This window comes from Ambystoma mexicanum, unplaced genomic scaffold (assembly GCF_040938575.1).
Source record: "Ambystoma mexicanum isolate Mex_15411 unplaced genomic scaffold, UKY_AmexF1_1 Mex_scaf20, whole genome shotgun sequence".
Taxonomy (NCBI): Eukaryota; Metazoa; Chordata; class Amphibia; order Caudata; family Ambystomatidae; genus Ambystoma; species Ambystoma mexicanum.
Genome location: NW_027182434.1, coordinates 1,308,706 through 1,325,727, shown reverse-complemented (window position 1 = coordinate 1,325,727; position 17,022 = coordinate 1,308,706). Strand labels below are relative to the sequence as shown.

The 17,022-nt window shown below is 51.3% G+C and overlaps 17 non-coding genes across 17 annotated transcripts; 8 read left to right on the top strand and 9 right to left on the bottom strand.

The window, feature by feature from the left end:
• Positions 1–375: 375 nt before the first annotated feature.
• TRNAD-GUC (transfer RNA aspartic acid (anticodon GUC)) lies at positions 376–447 on the top strand. Its single transcript has one exon. It is a non-coding gene; the product is annotated as a tRNA-Asp (tRNA).
• Positions 448–1,221: 774 nt separating this feature from the next.
• On the bottom strand, positions 1,222–1,303 carry TRNAL-AAG (transfer RNA leucine (anticodon AAG)). The gene has a single exon. It is a non-coding gene; the product is annotated as a tRNA-Leu (tRNA).
• Positions 1,304–2,684: 1,381 nt separating this feature from the next.
• TRNAL-AAG (transfer RNA leucine (anticodon AAG)) lies at positions 2,685–2,766 on the bottom strand. The gene has a single exon. It is a non-coding gene; the product is annotated as a tRNA-Leu (tRNA).
• A 540-nt stretch (positions 2,767–3,306) lies between these two features.
• TRNAD-GUC (transfer RNA aspartic acid (anticodon GUC)) lies at positions 3,307–3,378 on the top strand. The gene has a single exon. It is a non-coding gene; the product is annotated as a tRNA-Asp (tRNA).
• Positions 3,379–4,152: 774 nt separating this feature from the next.
• On the bottom strand, positions 4,153–4,234 carry TRNAL-AAG (transfer RNA leucine (anticodon AAG)). Its single transcript has one exon. It is a non-coding gene; the product is annotated as a tRNA-Leu (tRNA).
• Positions 4,235–5,620: 1,386 nt separating this feature from the next.
• On the bottom strand, positions 5,621–5,702 carry TRNAL-AAG (transfer RNA leucine (anticodon AAG)). The gene has a single exon. It is a non-coding gene; the product is annotated as a tRNA-Leu (tRNA).
• Positions 5,703–6,243: 541 nt separating this feature from the next.
• Positions 6,244–6,315, top strand: TRNAD-GUC (transfer RNA aspartic acid (anticodon GUC)). Its single transcript has one exon. It is a non-coding gene; the product is annotated as a tRNA-Asp (tRNA).
• Positions 6,316–7,089: 774 nt separating this feature from the next.
• TRNAL-AAG (transfer RNA leucine (anticodon AAG)) lies at positions 7,090–7,171 on the bottom strand. Its single transcript has one exon. It is a non-coding gene; the product is annotated as a tRNA-Leu (tRNA).
• Positions 7,172–8,557: 1,386 nt separating this feature from the next.
• Positions 8,558–8,639, bottom strand: TRNAL-AAG (transfer RNA leucine (anticodon AAG)). Its single transcript has one exon. It is a non-coding gene; the product is annotated as a tRNA-Leu (tRNA).
• A 540-nt stretch (positions 8,640–9,179) lies between these two features.
• TRNAD-GUC (transfer RNA aspartic acid (anticodon GUC)) lies at positions 9,180–9,251 on the top strand. The gene has a single exon. It is a non-coding gene; the product is annotated as a tRNA-Asp (tRNA).
• A 773-nt stretch (positions 9,252–10,024) lies between these two features.
• On the bottom strand, positions 10,025–10,106 carry TRNAL-AAG (transfer RNA leucine (anticodon AAG)). The gene has a single exon. It is a non-coding gene; the product is annotated as a tRNA-Leu (tRNA).
• Positions 10,107–10,647: 541 nt separating this feature from the next.
• On the top strand, positions 10,648–10,719 carry TRNAD-GUC (transfer RNA aspartic acid (anticodon GUC)). The gene has a single exon. It is a non-coding gene; the product is annotated as a tRNA-Asp (tRNA).
• A 774-nt stretch (positions 10,720–11,493) lies between these two features.
• Positions 11,494–11,575, bottom strand: TRNAL-AAG (transfer RNA leucine (anticodon AAG)). The gene has a single exon. It is a non-coding gene; the product is annotated as a tRNA-Leu (tRNA).
• A 1,999-nt stretch (positions 11,576–13,574) lies between these two features.
• On the top strand, positions 13,575–13,646 carry TRNAD-GUC (transfer RNA aspartic acid (anticodon GUC)). Its single transcript has one exon. It is a non-coding gene; the product is annotated as a tRNA-Asp (tRNA).
• Positions 13,647–14,420: 774 nt separating this feature from the next.
• Positions 14,421–14,502, bottom strand: TRNAL-AAG (transfer RNA leucine (anticodon AAG)). Its single transcript has one exon. It is a non-coding gene; the product is annotated as a tRNA-Leu (tRNA).
• Positions 14,503–15,043: 541 nt separating this feature from the next.
• On the top strand, positions 15,044–15,115 carry TRNAD-GUC (transfer RNA aspartic acid (anticodon GUC)). The gene has a single exon. It is a non-coding gene; the product is annotated as a tRNA-Asp (tRNA).
• A 1,397-nt stretch (positions 15,116–16,512) lies between these two features.
• On the top strand, positions 16,513–16,584 carry TRNAD-GUC (transfer RNA aspartic acid (anticodon GUC)). Its single transcript has one exon. It is a non-coding gene; the product is annotated as a tRNA-Asp (tRNA).
• Positions 16,585–17,022: the final 438 nt, after the last annotated feature.

The window sequence follows — 17,022 nt, the reverse complement described above, 5'->3', positions numbered from 1 at the left end:
AGTGAGAAAAAAACTAATCGCAAGCTAGGGCAGGATTCGGAAAGTGAAGCCGAAAAGGGGCTTAGCATGCAGCCCAGGGGTTTCTTTGACTGTCCTAAGCCCACAGGGACTTTGCCGTCCTCAGCTCATGAGACTTGAGATGGGTAGCTTGATTTGCTGAGGAAATGCGGGATGACAGATTCAACTCTGGAGTCAAACATAGCCCGGAACTATCGCCTTAAACTGAGTTTTAAGCCTGGTGCCGATAAAAAGAAAGAAATTAGCCTTAGCTCGGGCAAGTCGTTTGACGGGGGAAAATGAGACCCCCTAGGCCATCTAGGTGGTCGCTGGATGCTGTGCAGACATCAGCAGCTGTTCATTTCATGCCCTCACGTCTCCTCGTTAGTATAGTGGTCAGTATCCCCGCCTGTCACGCGGGAGACCGGGGTTCAATTCCCCGACGGGGAGGTTAAACCTTTTCTGGATTTTTTTTAGTTCTTGACAAATATTCTTGAAGATTAGGCTGAGTCAAGTAGGGAATGGGTGCCAAGAACTGACTCTTTAAGAAAAAAGCACCGGCAACGCTAGTCATCGTACAATATTTGTGCACAATTGCTTACATTAGGCGGCCGGTCCACTTTATTGAGTCCCCCTCAGCACCATTTAGTGCTCCTGTTGTCTGCGAAGTCCAAATTGTAACCCTGAATCAGTTCCTCTTCTGACCCTTTGTATCATGTTACATGACGAGTAATGATCACCTGTTAGCTTTATCCCTAATTATAACTCTCACTCTTTCCCTGCATCTAACCCTAGCTCTAATCCCATCATTAACCTCGGTCCGGGCACACGCGTGAACCCTTACTCTCATCTCAGCCTCTCCTGGTGATACATCACACCTGGGATCGTTTGCTCCCTGTGGGCTGTGGGAAATTTGCTACCAGCACGCCCTGGAAGTGGGGCTCATTCCGCTGCAACGGGAGGTCTTCCCAGGACGCGTCACAGCTCAACGCAAGAGCTCCTGGGTTTCGAAGGCTCTTGCAGCAAGCCTTCACAAAGCAGCAGGGAGCGCCGTTCCAGATGGGAAACTTGAGACTGGATGTCCAGAAAAGCAAGACGTCAGAAGCGAAACCTTTTTCCTGCAGGGTGTGGCATACCATCCGCTTGCTCATTGCGACAGAGGTGGCACTAATGAAGGAAGAGGTCAACGTTACGTTCTTCTTTAAAATGCAAGGCCAGGAAAAGTGGCAGCGGTGGGATTTGAACCCACGCCTCCGAAGAGACTGGAGCCTTAATCCAGCGCCTTAGACCGCTCGGCCACGCTACCTCCCTGCTAGTCGCCGAAAGCGGAACTTGACCCGTTGCCCGGCCCGCTTTAGTGCTTTGCCTTTTCTCCTTGGAAAGTCTGGAGACAGGCAGTGGAAGGGCAGGCAAACTGTCAGGTGCGCAGAGGAGGGGAGACCATGAGGCAAGGTGGGAGATGGGGGCAAGAAGTGAGAAAAAAACTAATCGCAAGCTAGGGCAGGATTCGGAAAGTGAAGCCGAAAAGGGGCTTAGCATGCAGCCCAGGGGTTTCTTTGACTGTCCTAAGCCCACAGGGACTTTGCCGTCCTCAGCTCATGAGACTTGAGATGGGTAGCTTGATTTGCTGAGGAAATGCGGGATGACAGATTCAACTCTGGAGTCAAACATAGCCCGGAACTATCGCCTTAAACTGAGTTTTAAGCCTGGTGCCGATAAAAAGAAAGAAATTAGCCTTAGATCGGGCAAGCCGTTTGACGGGGGAAAATGAGACCCCCTAGGCCATCTAGGTGGTCGCTGGATGCTGTGCAGACATCAGCAGCTGTTCATTTCATGCCCTCACGTCTCCTCGTTAGTATAGTGGTCAGTATCCCCGCCTGTCACGCGGGAGACCGGGGTTCCCCGACGGGGAGGTTAAACCTTTTCTGGATTTTTTTTAGTTCTTGACAAATATTCTTGAAGATTAGGCTGAGTCAAGTAGGGAATGGGTGCCAAGAACTGACTCTTTAAGAAAAAAGCACCGGCAACGCTAGTCATCGTACAATATTTGTGCACAATTGCTTACATTAGGCGGCCGGTCCACTTTATTGAGTCCCCCTCAGCACCATTTAGTGCTCCTGTTGTCTGCGAAGTCCAAATTGTAACCCTGAATCAGTTCCTCTTCTGACCCTTTGTATCATGTTACATGACGAGTAATGATCACCTGTTAGCTTTATCCCTAATTATAACTCTCACTCTTTCCCTGCATCTAACCCTAGCTCTAATCCCATCATTAACCTCGGTCCGGGCACACGCGTGAACCCCTACTCTCATCTCAGCCTCTCCTGGTGATACATCACACCTGGGATCGTTTGCTCCCTGTGGGCTGTGGGAAATTTGCTACCAGCACGCCCTGGAAGTGGGGCTCATTCCGCTGCAACGGGAGGTCTTCCCAGGACGCGTCACAGCTCAACGCAAGAGCTCCTGGGTTTCGAAGGCTCTTGCAGCAAGCCTTCACAAAGCAGCAGGGAGCGCCGTTCCAGATGGGAAACTTGAGACTGGATGTCCAGAAAAGCAAGACGTCAGAAGCGAAACCTTTTTCCTGCAGGGTGTGGCATACCATCCGCTTGCTCATTGCGACAGAGGTGGCACTAATGAAGGAAGAGGTCAACGTTACGTTCTTCTTTAAAATGCAAGGCCAGGAAAAGTGGCAGCGGTGGGATTTGAACCCACGCCTCCGAAGAGACTGGAGCCTTAATCCAGCGCCTTAGACCGCTCGGCCACGCTACCTCCCTGCTAGTCGCCGAAAGCGGAACTTGACCCGTTGCCCGGCCCGCTTTAGTGCTTTGCCTTTTCTCCTTGGAAAGTCTGGAGACAGGCAGTGGAAGGGCAGGCAAACTGTCAGGTGCGCAGAGGAGGGGAGACCATGAGGCAAGGTGGGAGATGGGGGCAAGAAGTGAGAAAAAAACTAATCGCAAGCTAGGGCAGGATTCGGAAAGTGAAGCCGAAAAGGGGCTTAGCATGCAGCCCAGGGGTTTCTTTGACTGTCCTAAGCCCACAGGGACTTTGCCGTCCTCAGCTCATGAGACTTGAGATGGGTAGCTTGATTTGCTGAGGAAATGCGGGATGACAGATTCAACTCTGGAGTCAAACATAGCCCGGAACTATCGCCTTAAACTGAGTTTTAAGCCTGGTGCCGATAAAAAGAAAGAAATTAGCCTTAGATCGGGCAAGCCGTTTGACGGGGGAAAATGAGACCCCCTAGGCCAGCTAGGTGGTCGCTGGATGCTGTGCAGACATCAGCAGCTGTTCATTTCATGCCCTCACGTCTCCTCGTTAGTATAGTGGTCAGTATCCCCGCCTGTCACGCGGGAGACCGGGGTTCAATTCCCCGACGGGGAGGTTAAACCTTTTCTGGATTTTTTTTAGTTCTTGACAAATATTCTTGAAGATTAGGCTGAGTCAAGTAGGGAATGGGTGCCAAGAACTGACTCTTTAAGAAAAAAGCACCGGCAACGCTAGTCATCGTACAATATTTGTGCACAATTGCTTACATTAGGCGGCCGGTCCACTTTATTGAGTCCCCCTCAGCACCATTTAGTGCTCCTGTTGTCTGCGAAGTCCAAATTGTAACCCTGAATCAGTTCCTCTTCTGACCCTTTGTATCATGTTACATGACGAGTAATGATCACCTGTTAGCTTTATCCCTAATTATAACTCTCACTCTTTCCCTGCATCTAACCCTAGCTCTAATCCCATCATTAACCTCGGTCCGGGCACACGCGTGAACCCCTACTCTCATCTCAGCCTCTCCTGGTGATACATCACACCTGGGATCGTTTGCTCCCTGTGGGCTGTGGGAAATTTGCTACCAGCACGCCCTGGAAGTGGGGCTCATTCCGCTGCAACGGGAGGTCTTCCCAGGACGCGTCACAGCTCAACGCAAGAGCTCCTGGGTTTCGAAGGCTCTTGCAGCAAGCCTTCACAAAGCAGCAGGGAGCGCCGTTCCAGATGGGAAACTTGAGACTGGATGTCCAGAAAAGCAAGACGTCAGAAGCGAAACCTTTTTCCTGCAGGGTGTGGCATACCATCCGCTTGCTCATTGCGACAGAGGTGGCACTAATGAAGGAAGAGGTCAACGTTACGTTCTTCTTTAAAATGCAAGGCCAGGAAAAGTGGCAGCGGTGGGATTTGAACCCACGCCTCCGAAGAGACTGGAGCCTTAATCCAGCGCCTTAGACCGCTCGGCCACGCTACCTCCCTGCTAGTCGCCGAAAGCGGAACTTGACCCGTTGCCCGGCCCGCTTTAGTGCTTTGCCTTTTCTCCTTGGAAAGTCTGGAGACAGGCAGTGGAAGGGCAGGCAAACTGTCAGGTGCGCAGAGGAGGGGAGACCATGAGGCAAGGTGGGAGATGGGGGCAAGAAGTGAGAAAAAAACTAATCGCAAGCTAGGGCAGGATTCGGAAAGTGAAGCCGAAAAGGGGCTTAGCATGCAGCCCAGGGGTTTCTTTGACTGTCCTAAGCCCACAGGGACTTTGCCGTCCTCAGCTCATGAGACTTGAGATGGGTAGCTTGATTTGCTGAGGAAATGCGGGATGACAGATTCAACTCTGGAGTCAAACTTAGCCCGGAACTATCGCCTTAAACTGAGTTTTAAGCCTGGTGCCGATAAAAAGAAAGAAATTAGCCTTAGATCGGGCAAGCCGTTTGACGGGGGAAAATGAGACCCCCTAGGCCAGCTAGGTGGTCGCTGGATGCTGTGCAGACATCAGCAGCTGTTCATTTCATGCCCTCACGTCTCCTCGTTAGTATAGTGGTCAGTATCCCCGCCTGTCACGCGGGAGACCGGGGCTCAATTCCCCGACGGGGAGGTTAAACCTTTTCTGGATTTTTTTTAGTTCTTGACAAATATTCTTGAAGATTAGGCTGAGTCAAGTAGGGAATGGGTGCCAAGAACTGACTCTTTAAGAAAAAAGCACCGGCAACGCTAGTCATCGTACAATATTTGTGCACAATTGCTTACATTAGGCGGCCGGTCCACTTTATTGAGTCCCCCTCAGCACCATTTAGTGCTCCTGTTGTCTGCGAAGTCCAAATTGTAACCCTGAATCAGTTCCTCTTCTGACCCTTTGTATCATGTTACATGACGAGTAATGATCACCTGTTAGCTTTATCCCTAATTATAACTCTCACTCTTTCCCTGCATCTAACCCTAGCTCTAATCCCATCATTAACCTCGGTCCGGGCACACGCGTGAACCCCTACTCTCATCTCAGCCTCTCCTGGTGATACATCACACCTGGGATCGTTTGCTCCCTGTGGGCTGTGGGAAATTTGCTACCAGCACGCCCTGGAAGTGGGGCTCATTCCGCTGCAACGGGAGGTCTTCCCAGGACGCGTCACAGCTCAACGCAAGAGCTCCTGGGTTTCGAAGGCTCTTGCAGCAAGCCTTCACAAAGCAGCAGGGAGCGCCGTTCCAGATGGGAAACTTGAGACTGGATGTCCAGAAAAGCAAGACGTCAGAAGCGAAACCTTTTTCCTGCAGGGTGTGGCATACCATCCGCTTGCTCATTGCGACAGAGGTGGCACTAATGAAGGAAGAGGTCAACGTTACGTTCTTCTTTAAAATGCAAGGCCAGGAAAAGTGGCAGCGGTGGGATTTGAACCCACGCCTCCGAAGAGACTGGAGCCTTAATCCAGCGCCTTAGACCGCTCGGCCACGCTACCTCCCTGCTAGTCGCCGAAAGCGGAACTTGACCCGTTGCCCGGCCCGCTTTAGTGCTTTGCCTTTTCTCCTTGGAAAGTCTGGAGACAGGCAGTGGAAGGGCAGGCAAACTGTCAGGTGCGCAGAGGAGGGGAGACCATGAGGCAAGGTGGGAGATGGGGGCAAGAAGTGAGAAAAAAACTAATCGCAAGCTAGGGCAGGATTCGGAAAGTGAAGCCGAAAAGGGGCTTAGCATGCAGCCCAGGGGTTTCTTTGACTGTCCTAAGCCCACAGGGACTTTGCCGTCCTCAGCTCATGAGACTTGAGATGGGTAGCTTGATTTGCTGAGGAAATGCGGGATGACAGATTCAACTCTGGAGTCAAACATAGCCCGGAACTATCGCCTTAAACTGAGTTTTAAGCCTGGTGCCGATAAAAAGAAAGAAATTAGCCTTAGATCGGGCAAGCCGTTTGACGGGGGAAAATGAGACCCCCCTAGGCCAGCTAGGTGGTCGCTGGATGCTGTGCAGACATCAGCAGCTGTTCATTTCATGCCCTCACGTCTCCTCGTTAGTATAGTGGTCAGTATCCCCGCCTGTCACGCGGGAGACCGGGGTTCAATTCCCCGACGGGGAGGTTAAACCTTTTCTGGATTTTTTTTAGTTCTTGACAAATATTCTTGAAGATTAGGCTGAGTCAAGTAGGGAATGGGTGCCAAGAACTGACTCTTTAAGAAAAAAGCACCGGCAACGCTAGTCATCGTACAATATTTGTGCACAATTGCTTACATTAGGCGGCCGGTCCACTTTATTGAGTCCCCCTCAGCACCATTTAGTGCTCCTGTTGTCTGCGAAGTCCAAATTGTAACCCTGAATCAGTTCCTCTTCTGACCCTTTGTATCATGTTACATGACGAGTAATGATCACCTGTTAGCTTTATCCCTAATTATAACTCTCACTCTTTCCCTGCATCTAACCCTAGCTCTAATCCCATCATTAACCTCGGTCCGGGCACACGCGTGAACCCCTACTCTCATCTCAGCCTCTCCTGGTGATACATCACACCTGGGATCGTTTGCTCCCTGTGGGCTGTGGGAAATTTGCTACCAGCACGCCCTGGAAGTGGGGCTCATTCCGCTGCAACGGGAGGTCTTCCCAGGACGCGTCACAGCTCAACGCAAGAGCTCCTGGGTTTCGAAGGCTCTTGCAGCAAGCCTTCACAAAGCAGCAGGGAGCGCCGTTCCAGATGGGAAACTTGAGACTGGATGTCCAGAAAAGCAAGACGTCAGAAGCGAAACCTTTTTCCTGCAGGGTGTGGCATACCATCCGCTTGCTCATTGCGACAGAGGTGGCACTAATGAAGGAAGAGGTCAACGTTACGTTCTTCTTTAAAATGCAAGGCCAGGAAAAGTGGCAGCGGTGGGATTTGAACCCACGCCTCCGAAGAGACTGGAGCCTTAATCCAGCGCCTTAGACCGCTCGGCCACGCTACCTCCCTGCTAGTCGCCGAAAGCGGAACTTGACCCGTTGCCCGGCCCGCTTTAGTGCTTTGCCTTTTCTCCTTGTAAAGTCTGGAGACAGGCAGTGGAAGGGCAGGCAAACTGTCAGGTGCGCAGAGGAGGGGAGACCATGAGGCAAGGTGGGAGATGGGGGCAAGAAGTGAGAAAAAAACTAATCGCAAGCTAGGGCAGGATTCGGAAAGTGAAGCCGAAAAGGGGCTTAGCATGCAGCCCAGGGGTTTCTTTGACTGTCCTAAGCCCACAGGGACTTTGCCGTCCTCAGCTCATGAGACTTGAGATGGGTAGCTTGATTTGCTGAGGAAATGCGGGATGACAGATTCAACTCTGGAGTCAAACATAGCCCGGAACTATCGCCTTAAACTGAGTTTTAAGCCTGGTGCCGATAAAAAGAAAGAAATTAGCCTTAGATCGGGCAAGCCGTTTGACGGGGGAAAATGAGACCCCCCTAGGCCAGCTAGGTGGTCGCTGGATGCTGTGCAGACATCAGCAGCTGTTCATTTCATGCCCTCACGTCTCCTCGTTAGTATAGTGGTCAGTATCCCCGCCTGTCACGCGGGAGACCGGGGTTCAATTCCCGACGGGGAGGTTAAACCGTTTCTGGATTTTTTTTAGTTCTTGACAAATATTCTTGAAGATTAGGCTGAGTCAAGTAGGGAATGGGTGCCAAGAACTGACTCTTTAAGAAAAAAGCACCGGCAACGCTAGTCATCGTACAATATTTGTGCACAATTGCTTACATTAGGCGGCCGGTCCACTTTATTGAGTCCCCCTCAGCACCATTTAGTGCTCCTGTTGTCTGCGAAGTCCAAATTGTAACCCTGAATCAGTTCCTCTTCTGACCCTTTGTATCATGTTACATGACGAGTAATGATCACCTGTTAGCTTTATCCCTAATTATAACTCTCACTCTTTCCCTGCATCTAACCCTAGCTCTAATCCCATCATTAACCTCGGTCCGGGCACACGCGTGAACCCCTACTCTCATCTCAGCCTCTCCTGGTGATACATCACACCTGGGATCGTTTGCTCCCTGTGGGCTGTGGGAAATTTGCTACCAGCACGCCCTGGAAGTGGGGCTCATTCCGCTGCAACGGGAGGTCTTCCCAGGACGCGTCACAGCTCAACGCAAGAGCTCCTGGGTTTCGAAGGCTCTTGCAGCAAGCCTTCACAAAGCAGCAGGGAGCGCCGTTCCAGATGGGAAACTTGAGACTGGATGTCCAGAAAAGCAAGACGTCAGAAGCGAAACCTTTTTCCTGCAGGGTGTGGCATACCATCCGCTTGCTCATTGCGACAGAGGTGGCACTAATGAAGGAAGAGGTCAACGTTACGTTCTTCTTTAAAATGCAAGGCCAGGAAAAGTGGCAGCGGTGGGATTTGAACCCACGCCTCCGAAGAGACTGGAGCCTTAATCCAGCGCCTTAGACCGCTCGGCCACGCTACCTCCCTGCTAGTTGCCGAAAGCGGAACTTGACCCGTTGCCCGGCCCGCTTTAGTGCTTTGCCTTTTCTCCTTGGAAAGTCTGGAGACAGGCAGTGGAAGGGCAGGCAAACTGTCAGGTGCGCAGAGGAGGGGAGACCATGAGGCAAGGTGGGAGATGGGGGCAAGAAGTGAGAAAAAAACTAATCGCAAGCTAGGGCAGGATTCGGAAAGTGAAGCCGAAAAGGGGCTTAGCATGCAGCCCAGGGGTTTCTTTGACTGTCCTAAGCCCACAGGGACTTTGCCGTCCTCAGCTCATGAGACTTGAGATGGGTAGCTTGATTTGCTGAGGAAATGCGGGATGACAGATTCAACTCTGGAGTCAAACATAGCCCGGAACTATCGCCTTAAACTGAGTTTTAAGCCTGGTGCCGATAAAAAGAAAGAAATTAGCCTTAGATCGGGCAAGCCGTTTGACGGGGGAAAATGAGACCCCCTAGGCCAGCTAGGTGGTCGCTGGATGCTGTGCAGACATCAGCAGCTGTTCATTTCATGCCCTCACGTCTCCTCGTTAGTATAGTGGTCAGTATCCCCGCCTGTCACGCGGGAGACCGGGGTTCAATTCCCCGACGGGGAGGTTAAACCTTTTCTGGATTTTTTTTAGTTCTTGACAAATATTCTTGAAGATTAGGCTGAGTCAAGTAGGGAATGGGTGCCAAGAACTGACTCTTTAAGAAAAAAGCACCGGCAACGCTAGTCATCGTACAATATTTGTGCACAATTGCTTACATTAGGCGGCCGGTCCACTTTATTGAGTCCCCCTCAGCACCATTTAGTGCTCCTGTTGTCTGCGAAGTCCAAATTGTAACCCTGAATCAGTTCCTCTTCTGACCCTTTGTATCATGTTACATGACGAGTAATGATCACCTGTTAGCTTTATCCCTAATTATAACTCTCACTCTTTCCCTGCATCTAACCCTAGCTCTAATCCCATCATTAACCTCGGTCCGGGCACACGCGTGAACCCCTACTCTCATCTCAGCCTTTCTGGTGATACATCACACCTGGGATCGTTTGCTCCCTGTGGGCTGTGGGAAATTTGCTACCAGCACGCCCTGGAAGTGGGGCTCATTCCGCTGCAACGGGAGGTCTTCCCAGGACGCGTCACAGCTCAACGCAAGAGCTCCTGGGTTTCGAAGGCTCTTGCAGCAAGCCTTCACAAAGCAGCAGGGAGCGCCGTTCCAGATGGGAAACTTGAGACTGGATGTCCAGAAAAGCAAGACGTCAGAAGCGAAACCTTTTTCCTGCAGGGTGTGGCATACCATCCGCTTGCTCATTGCGACAGAGGTGGCACTAATGAAGGAAGAGGTCAACGTTACGTTCTTCTTTAAAATGCAAGGCCAGGAAAAGTGGCAGCGGTGGGATTTGAACCCACGCCTCCGAAGAGACTGGAGCCTTAATCCAGCGCCTTAGACCGCTCGGCCACGCTACCTCCCTGCTAGTCGCCGAAAGCGGAACTTGACCCGTTGCCCGGCCCGCTTTAGTGCTTTGCCTTTTCTCCTTGGAAAGTCTGGAGACAGGCAGTGGAAGGGCAGGCAAACTGTCAGGTGCGCAGAGGAGGGGAGACCATGAGGCAAGGTGGGAGATGGGGGCAAGAAGTGAGAAAAAAACTAATCGCAAGCTAGGGCAGGATTCGGAAAGTGAAGCCGAAAAGGGGCTTAGCATGCAGCCCAGGGGTTTCTTTGACTGTCCTAAGCCCACAGGGACTTTGCCGTCCTCAGCTCATGAGACTTGAGATGGGTAGCTTGATTTGCTGAGGAAATGCGGGATGACAGATTCAACTCTGGAGTCAAACATAGCCCGGAACTATCGCCTTAAACTGAGTTTTAAGCCTGGTGCCGATAAAAAGAAAGAAATTAGCCTTAGATCGGGCAAGCCGTTTGACGGGGGAAAATGAGACCCCCCTAGGCCAGCTAGGTGGTCGCTGGATGCTGTGCAGACATCAGCAGCTGTTCATTTCATGCCCTCACGTCTCCTCGTTAGTATAGTGGTCAGTATCCCCGCCTGTCACGCGGGAGACCGGGGTTCAATTCCCCGACGGGGAGGTTAAACCGTTTCTGGATTTTTTTTAGTTCTTGACAAATATTCTTGAAGATTAGGCTGAGTCAAGTAGGGAATGGGTGCCAAGAACTGACTCTTTAAGAAAAAAGCACCGGCAACGCTAGTCATCGTACAATATTTGTGCACAATTGCTTACATTAGGCGGCCGGTCCACTTTATTGAGTCCCCCTCAGCACCATTTAGTGCTCCTGTTGTCTGCGAAGTCCAAATTGTAACCCTGAATCAGTTCCTCTTCTGACCCTTTGTATCATGTTACATGACGAGTAATGATCACCTGTTAGCTTTATCCCTAATTATAACTCTCACTCTTTCCCTGCATCTAACCCTAGCTCTAATCCCATCATTAACCTCGGTCCGGGCACACGCGTGAACCCCTACTCTCATCTCAGCCTCTCCTGGTGATACATCACACCTGGGATCGTTTGCTCCCTGTGGGCTGTGGGAAATTTGCTACCAGCACGCCCTGGAAGTGGGGCTCATTCCGCTGCAACGGGAGGTCTTCCCAGGACGCGTCACAGCTCAACGCAAGAGCTCCTGGGTTTCGAAGGCTCTTGCAGCAAGCCTTCACAAAGCAGCAGGGAGCGCCGTTCCAGATGGGAAACTTGAGACTGGATGTCCAGAAAAGCAAGACGTCAGAAGCGAAACCTTTTTCCTGCAGGGTGTGGCATACCATCCGCTTGCTCATTGCGACAGAGGTGGCACTAATGAAGGAAGAGGTCAACGTTACGTTCTTCTTTAAAATGCAAGGCCAGGAAAAGTGGCAGCGGTGGGATTTGAACCCACGCCTCCGAAGAGACTGGAGCCTTAATCCAGCGCCTTAGACCGCTCGGCCACGCTACCTCCCTGCTAGTCGCCGAAAGCGGAACTTGACCCGTTGCCCGGCCCGCTTTAGTGCTTTGCCTTTTCTCCTTGGAAAGTCTGGAGACAGGCAGTGGAAGGGCAGGCAAACTGTCAGGTGCGCAGAGGAGGGGAGACCATGAGGCAAGGTGGGAGATGGGGGCAAGAAGTGAGAAAAAAACTAATCGCAAGCTAGGGCAGGATTCGGAAAGTGAAGCCGAAAAGGGGCTTAGCATGCAGCCCAGGGGTTTCTTTGACTGTCCTAAGCCCACAGGGACTTTGCCGTCCTCAGCTCATGAGACTTGAGATGGGTAGCTTGATTTGCTGAGGAAATGCGGGATGACAGATTCAACTCTGGAGTCAAACATAGCCCGGAACTATCGCCTTAAACTGAGTTTTAAGCCTGGTGCCGATAAAAAGAAAGAAATTAGCCTTAGATCGGGCAAGCCGTTTGACGGGGGAAAATGAGACCCCCCTAGGCCAGCTAGGTGGTCGCTGGATGCTGTGCAGACATCAGCAGCTGTTCATTTCATGCCCTCACGTCTCCTCGTTAGTATAGTGGTCAGTATCCCCGCCAGACCGGGGTTCAATTCCCCGACGGGGAGGTTAAACCTTTTCTGGATTTTTTTTAGTTCTTGACAAATATTCTTGAAGATTAGGCTGAGTCAAGTAGGGAATGGGTGCCAAGAACTGACTCTTTAAGAAAAAAGCACCGGCAACGCTAGTCATCGTACAATATTTGTGCACAATTGCTTACATTAGGCGGCCGGTCCACTTTATTGAGTCCCCCTCAGCACCATTTAGTGCTCCTGTTGTCTGCGAAGTCCAAATTGTAACCCTGAATCAGTTCCTCTTCTGACCCTTTGTATCATGTTACATGACGAGTAATGATCACCTGTTAGCTTTATCCCTAATTATAACTCTCACTCTTTCCCTGCATCTAACCCTAGCTCTAATCCCATCATTAACCTCGGTCCGGGCACACGCGTGAACCCCTACTCTCATCTCAGCCTCTCCTGGTGATACATCACACCTGGGATCGTTTGCTCCCTGTGGGCTGTGGGAAATTTGCTACCAGCACGCCCTGGAAGTGGGGCTCATTCCGCTGCAACGGGAGGTCTTCCCAGGACGCGTCACAGCTCAACGCAAGAGCTCCTGGGTTTCGAAGGCTCTTGCAGCAAGCCTTCACAAAGCAGCAGGGAGCGCCGTTCCAGATGGGAAACTTGAGACTGGATGTCCAGAAAAGCAAGACGTCAGAAGCGAAACCTTTTTCCTGCAGGGTGTGGCATACCATCCGCTTGCTCATTGCGACAGAGGTGGCACTAATGAAGGAAGAGGTCAACGTTACGTTCTTCTTTAAAATGCAAGGCCAGGAAAAGTGGCAGCGGTGCGATTTGAACCCACGCCTCCGAAGAGACTGGAGCCTTAATCCAGCGCCTTAGACCGCTCGGCCACGCTACCTCCCTGCTAGTCGCCGAAAGCGGAACTTGACCCGTTGCCCGGCCCGCTTTAGTGCTTTGCCTTTTCTCCTTGGAAAGTCTGGAGACAGGCAGTGGAAGGGCAGGCAAACTGTCAGGTGCGCAGAGGAGGGGAGACCATGAGGCAAGGTGGGAGATGGGGGCAAGAAGTGAGAAAAAAACTAATCGCAAGCTAGGGCAGGATTCGGAAAGTGAAGCCGAAAAGGGGCTTAGCATGCAGCCCAGGGGTTTCTTTGACTGTCCTAAGCCCACAGGGACTTTGCCGTCCTCAGCTCATGAGACTTGAGATGGGTAGCTTGATTTGCTGAGGAAATGCGGGATGACAGATTCAACTCTGGAGTCAAACATAGCCCGGAACTATCGCCTTAAACTGAGTTTTAAGCCTGGTGCCGATAAAAAGAAAGAAATTAGCCTTAGATCGGGCAAGCCGTTTGACGGGGGAAAATGAGACCCCCCTAGGCCAGCTAGGTGGTCGCTGGATGCTGTGCAGACATCAGCAGCTGTTCATTTCATGCCCTCACGTCTCCTCGTTAGTATAGTGGTCAGTATCCCCGCCTGTCACGCGGGAGACCGGGGTTCAATTCCCCGACGGGGAGGTTAAATCTTTTCTGGATTTTTTTTAGTTCTTGACAAATATTCTTGAAGATTAGGCTGAGTCAAGTAGGGAATGGGTGCCAAGAACTGACTCTTTAAGAAAAAAGCACCGGCAACGCTAGTCATCGTACAATATTTGTGCACAATTGCTTACATTAGGCGGCCGGTCCACTTTATTGAGTCCCCCTCAGCACCATTTAGTGCTCCTGTTGTCTGCGAAGTCCAAATTGTAACCCTGAATCAGTTCCTCTTCTGACCCTTTGTATCATGTTACATGACGAGTAATGATCACCTGTTAGCTTTATCCCTAATTATAACTCTCACTCTTTCCCTGCATCTAACCCTAGCTCTAATCCCATCATTAACCTCGGTCCGGGCACACGCGTGAACCCCTACTCTCATCTCAGCCTCTCCTGGTGATACATCACACCTGGGATCGTTTGCTCCCTGTGGGCTGTGGGAAATTTGCTACCAGCACGCCCTGGAAGTGGGGCTCATTCCGCTGCAACGGGAGGTCTTCCCAGGACGCGTCACAGCTCAACGCAAGAGCTCCTGGGTTTCGAAGGCTCTTGCAGCAAGCCTTCACAAAGCAGCAGGGAGCGCCGTTCCAGATGGGAAACTTGAGACTGGATGTCCAGAAAAGCAAGACGTCAGAAGCGAAACCTTTTTCCTGCAGGGTGTGGCATACCATCCGCTTGCTCATTGCGACAGAGGTGGCACTAATGAAGGAAGAGGTCAACGTTACGTTCTTCTTTAAAATGCAAGGCCAGGAAAAGTGGCAGCGGTGGGATTTGAACCCACGCCTCCGAAGAGACTGGAGCCTTAATCCAGCGCCTTAGACCGCTCGGCCACGCTACCTCCCTGCTAGTCGCCGAAAGCGGAACTTGACCCGTTGCCCGGCCCGCTTTAGTGCTTTGCCTTTTCTCCTTGTAAAGTCTGGAGACAGGCAGTGGAAGGGCAGGCAAACTGTCAGGTGCGCAGAGGAGGGGAGACCATGAGGCAAGGTGCGAGATGGGGGCAAGAAGTGAGAAAAAAACTAATCGCAAGCTAGGGCAGGATTCGGAAAGTGAAGCCGAAAAGGGGCTTAGCATGCAGCCCAGGGGTTTCTTTGACTGTCCTAAGCCCACAGGGACTTTGCCGTCCTCAGCTCATGAGACTTGAGATGGGTAGCTTGATTTGCTGAGGAAATGCGGGATGACAGATTCAACTCTGGAGTCAAACATAGCCCGGAACTATCGCCTTAAACTGAGTTTTAAGCCTGGTGCCGATAAAAAGAAAGAAATTAGCCTTAGATCGGGCAAGCCGTTTGACGGGGGAAAATGAGACCCCCCTAGGCCAGCTAGGTGGTCGCTGGATGCTGTGCAGACATCAGCAGCTGTTCATTTCATGCCCTCACGTCTCCTCGTTAGTATAGTGGTCAGTATCCCCGCCTGTCACGCGGGAGACCGGGGTTCAATTCCCCGACGGGGAGGTTAAACCTTTTCTGGATTTTTTTTAGTTCTTGACAAATATTCTTGAAGATTAGGCTGAGTCAAGTAGGGAATGGGTGCCAAGAACTGACTCTTTAAGAAAAAAGCACCGGCAACGCTAGTCATCGTACAATATTTGTGCACAATTGCTTACATTAGGCGGCCGGTCCACTTTATTGAGTCCCCCTCAGCACCATTTAGTGCTCCTGTTGTCTGCGAAGTCCAAATTGTAACCCTGAATCAGTTCCTCTTCTGACCCTTTGTATCATGTTACATGACGAGTAATGATCACCTGTTAGCTTTATCCCTAATTATAACTCTCACTCTTTCCCTGCATCTAACCCTAGCTCTAATCCCATCATTAACCTCGGTCCGGGCACACGCGTGAACCCCTACTCTCATCTCAGCCTCTCCTGGTGATACATCACACCTGGGATCGTTTGCTCCCTGTGGGCTGTGGGAAATTTGCTACCAGCACGCCCTGGAAGTGGGGCTCATTCCGCTGCAACGGGAGGTCTTCCCAGGACGCGTCACAGCTCAACGCAAGAGCTCCTGGGTTTCGAAGGCTCTTGCAGCAAGCCTTCACAAAGCAGCAGGGAGCGCCGTTCCAGATGGGAAACTTGAGACTGGATGTCCAGAAAAGCAAGACGTCAGAAGCGAAACCTTTTTCCTGCAGGGTGTGGCATACCATCCGCTTGCTCATTGCGACAGAGGTGGCACTAATGAAGGAAGAGGTCAACGTTACGTTCTTCTTTAAAATTCAAGGCCAGGAAAAGTGGCAGTGGTGGGATTTGAACCCACGCATCCGAAGAGACTTGAGCCTTAATTCAGCGCCTTAGACCGCTCGGCCACGCTACCTCCCTGCTAGTCGCCGAAAGCGGAACTTGACCCGTTGCCCGGCCCGCTTTAGTGCTTTGCCTTTTCTCCTTGTAAAGTCTGGAGACAGGCAGTGGAAGGGCAGGCAAACTGTCAGGTGCGCAGAGGAGGGGAGACCATGAGGCAAGGTGGGAGATGGGGGCAAGAAGTGAGAAAAAAACTAATCGCAAGCTAGGGCAGGATTCGGAAAGTGAAGCCGAAAAGGGGCTTAGCATGCAGCCCAGGGGTTTCTTTGACTGTCCTAAGCCCACAGGGACTTTGCCGTCCTCAGCTCATGAGACTTGAGATGGGTAGCTTGATTTGCTGAGGAAATGCGGGATGACAGATTCAACTCTGGAGTCAAACATAGCCCGGAACTATCGCCTTAAACTGAGTTTTAAGCCTGGTGCCGATAAAAAGAAAGAAATTAGCCTTAGATCGGGCAAGCCGTTTGACGGGGGAAAATGAGACCCCCCTAGGCCAGCTAGGTGGTCGCTGGATGCTGTGCAGACATCAGCAGCTGTTCATTTCATGCCCTCACGTCTCCTCGTTAGTATAGTGGTCAGTATCCCCGCCTGTCACGCGGGAGACCGGGGTTCAATTCCCCGACGGGGAGGTTAAACCGTTTCTGGATTTTTTTTAGTTCTTGACAAATATTCTTGAAGATTAGGCTGAGTCAAGTAGGGAATGGGTGCCAAGAACTGACTCTTTAAGAAAAAAGCACCGGCAACGCTAGTCATCGTACAATATTTGTGCACAATTGCTTACATTAGGCGGCCGGTCCACTTTATTGAGTCCCCCTCAGCACCATTTAGTGCTCCTGTTGTCTGCGAAGTCCAAATTGTAACCCTGAATCAGTTCCTCTTCTGACCCTTTGTATCATGTTACATGACGAGTAATGATCACCTGTTAGCTTTATCCCTAATTATAACTCTCACTCTTTCCCTGCATCTAACCCTAGCTCTAATCCCATCATTAACCTCGGTCCGGGCACACGCGTGAACCCCTACTCTCATCTCAGCCTCTCCTGGTGATACATCACACCTGGGATCGT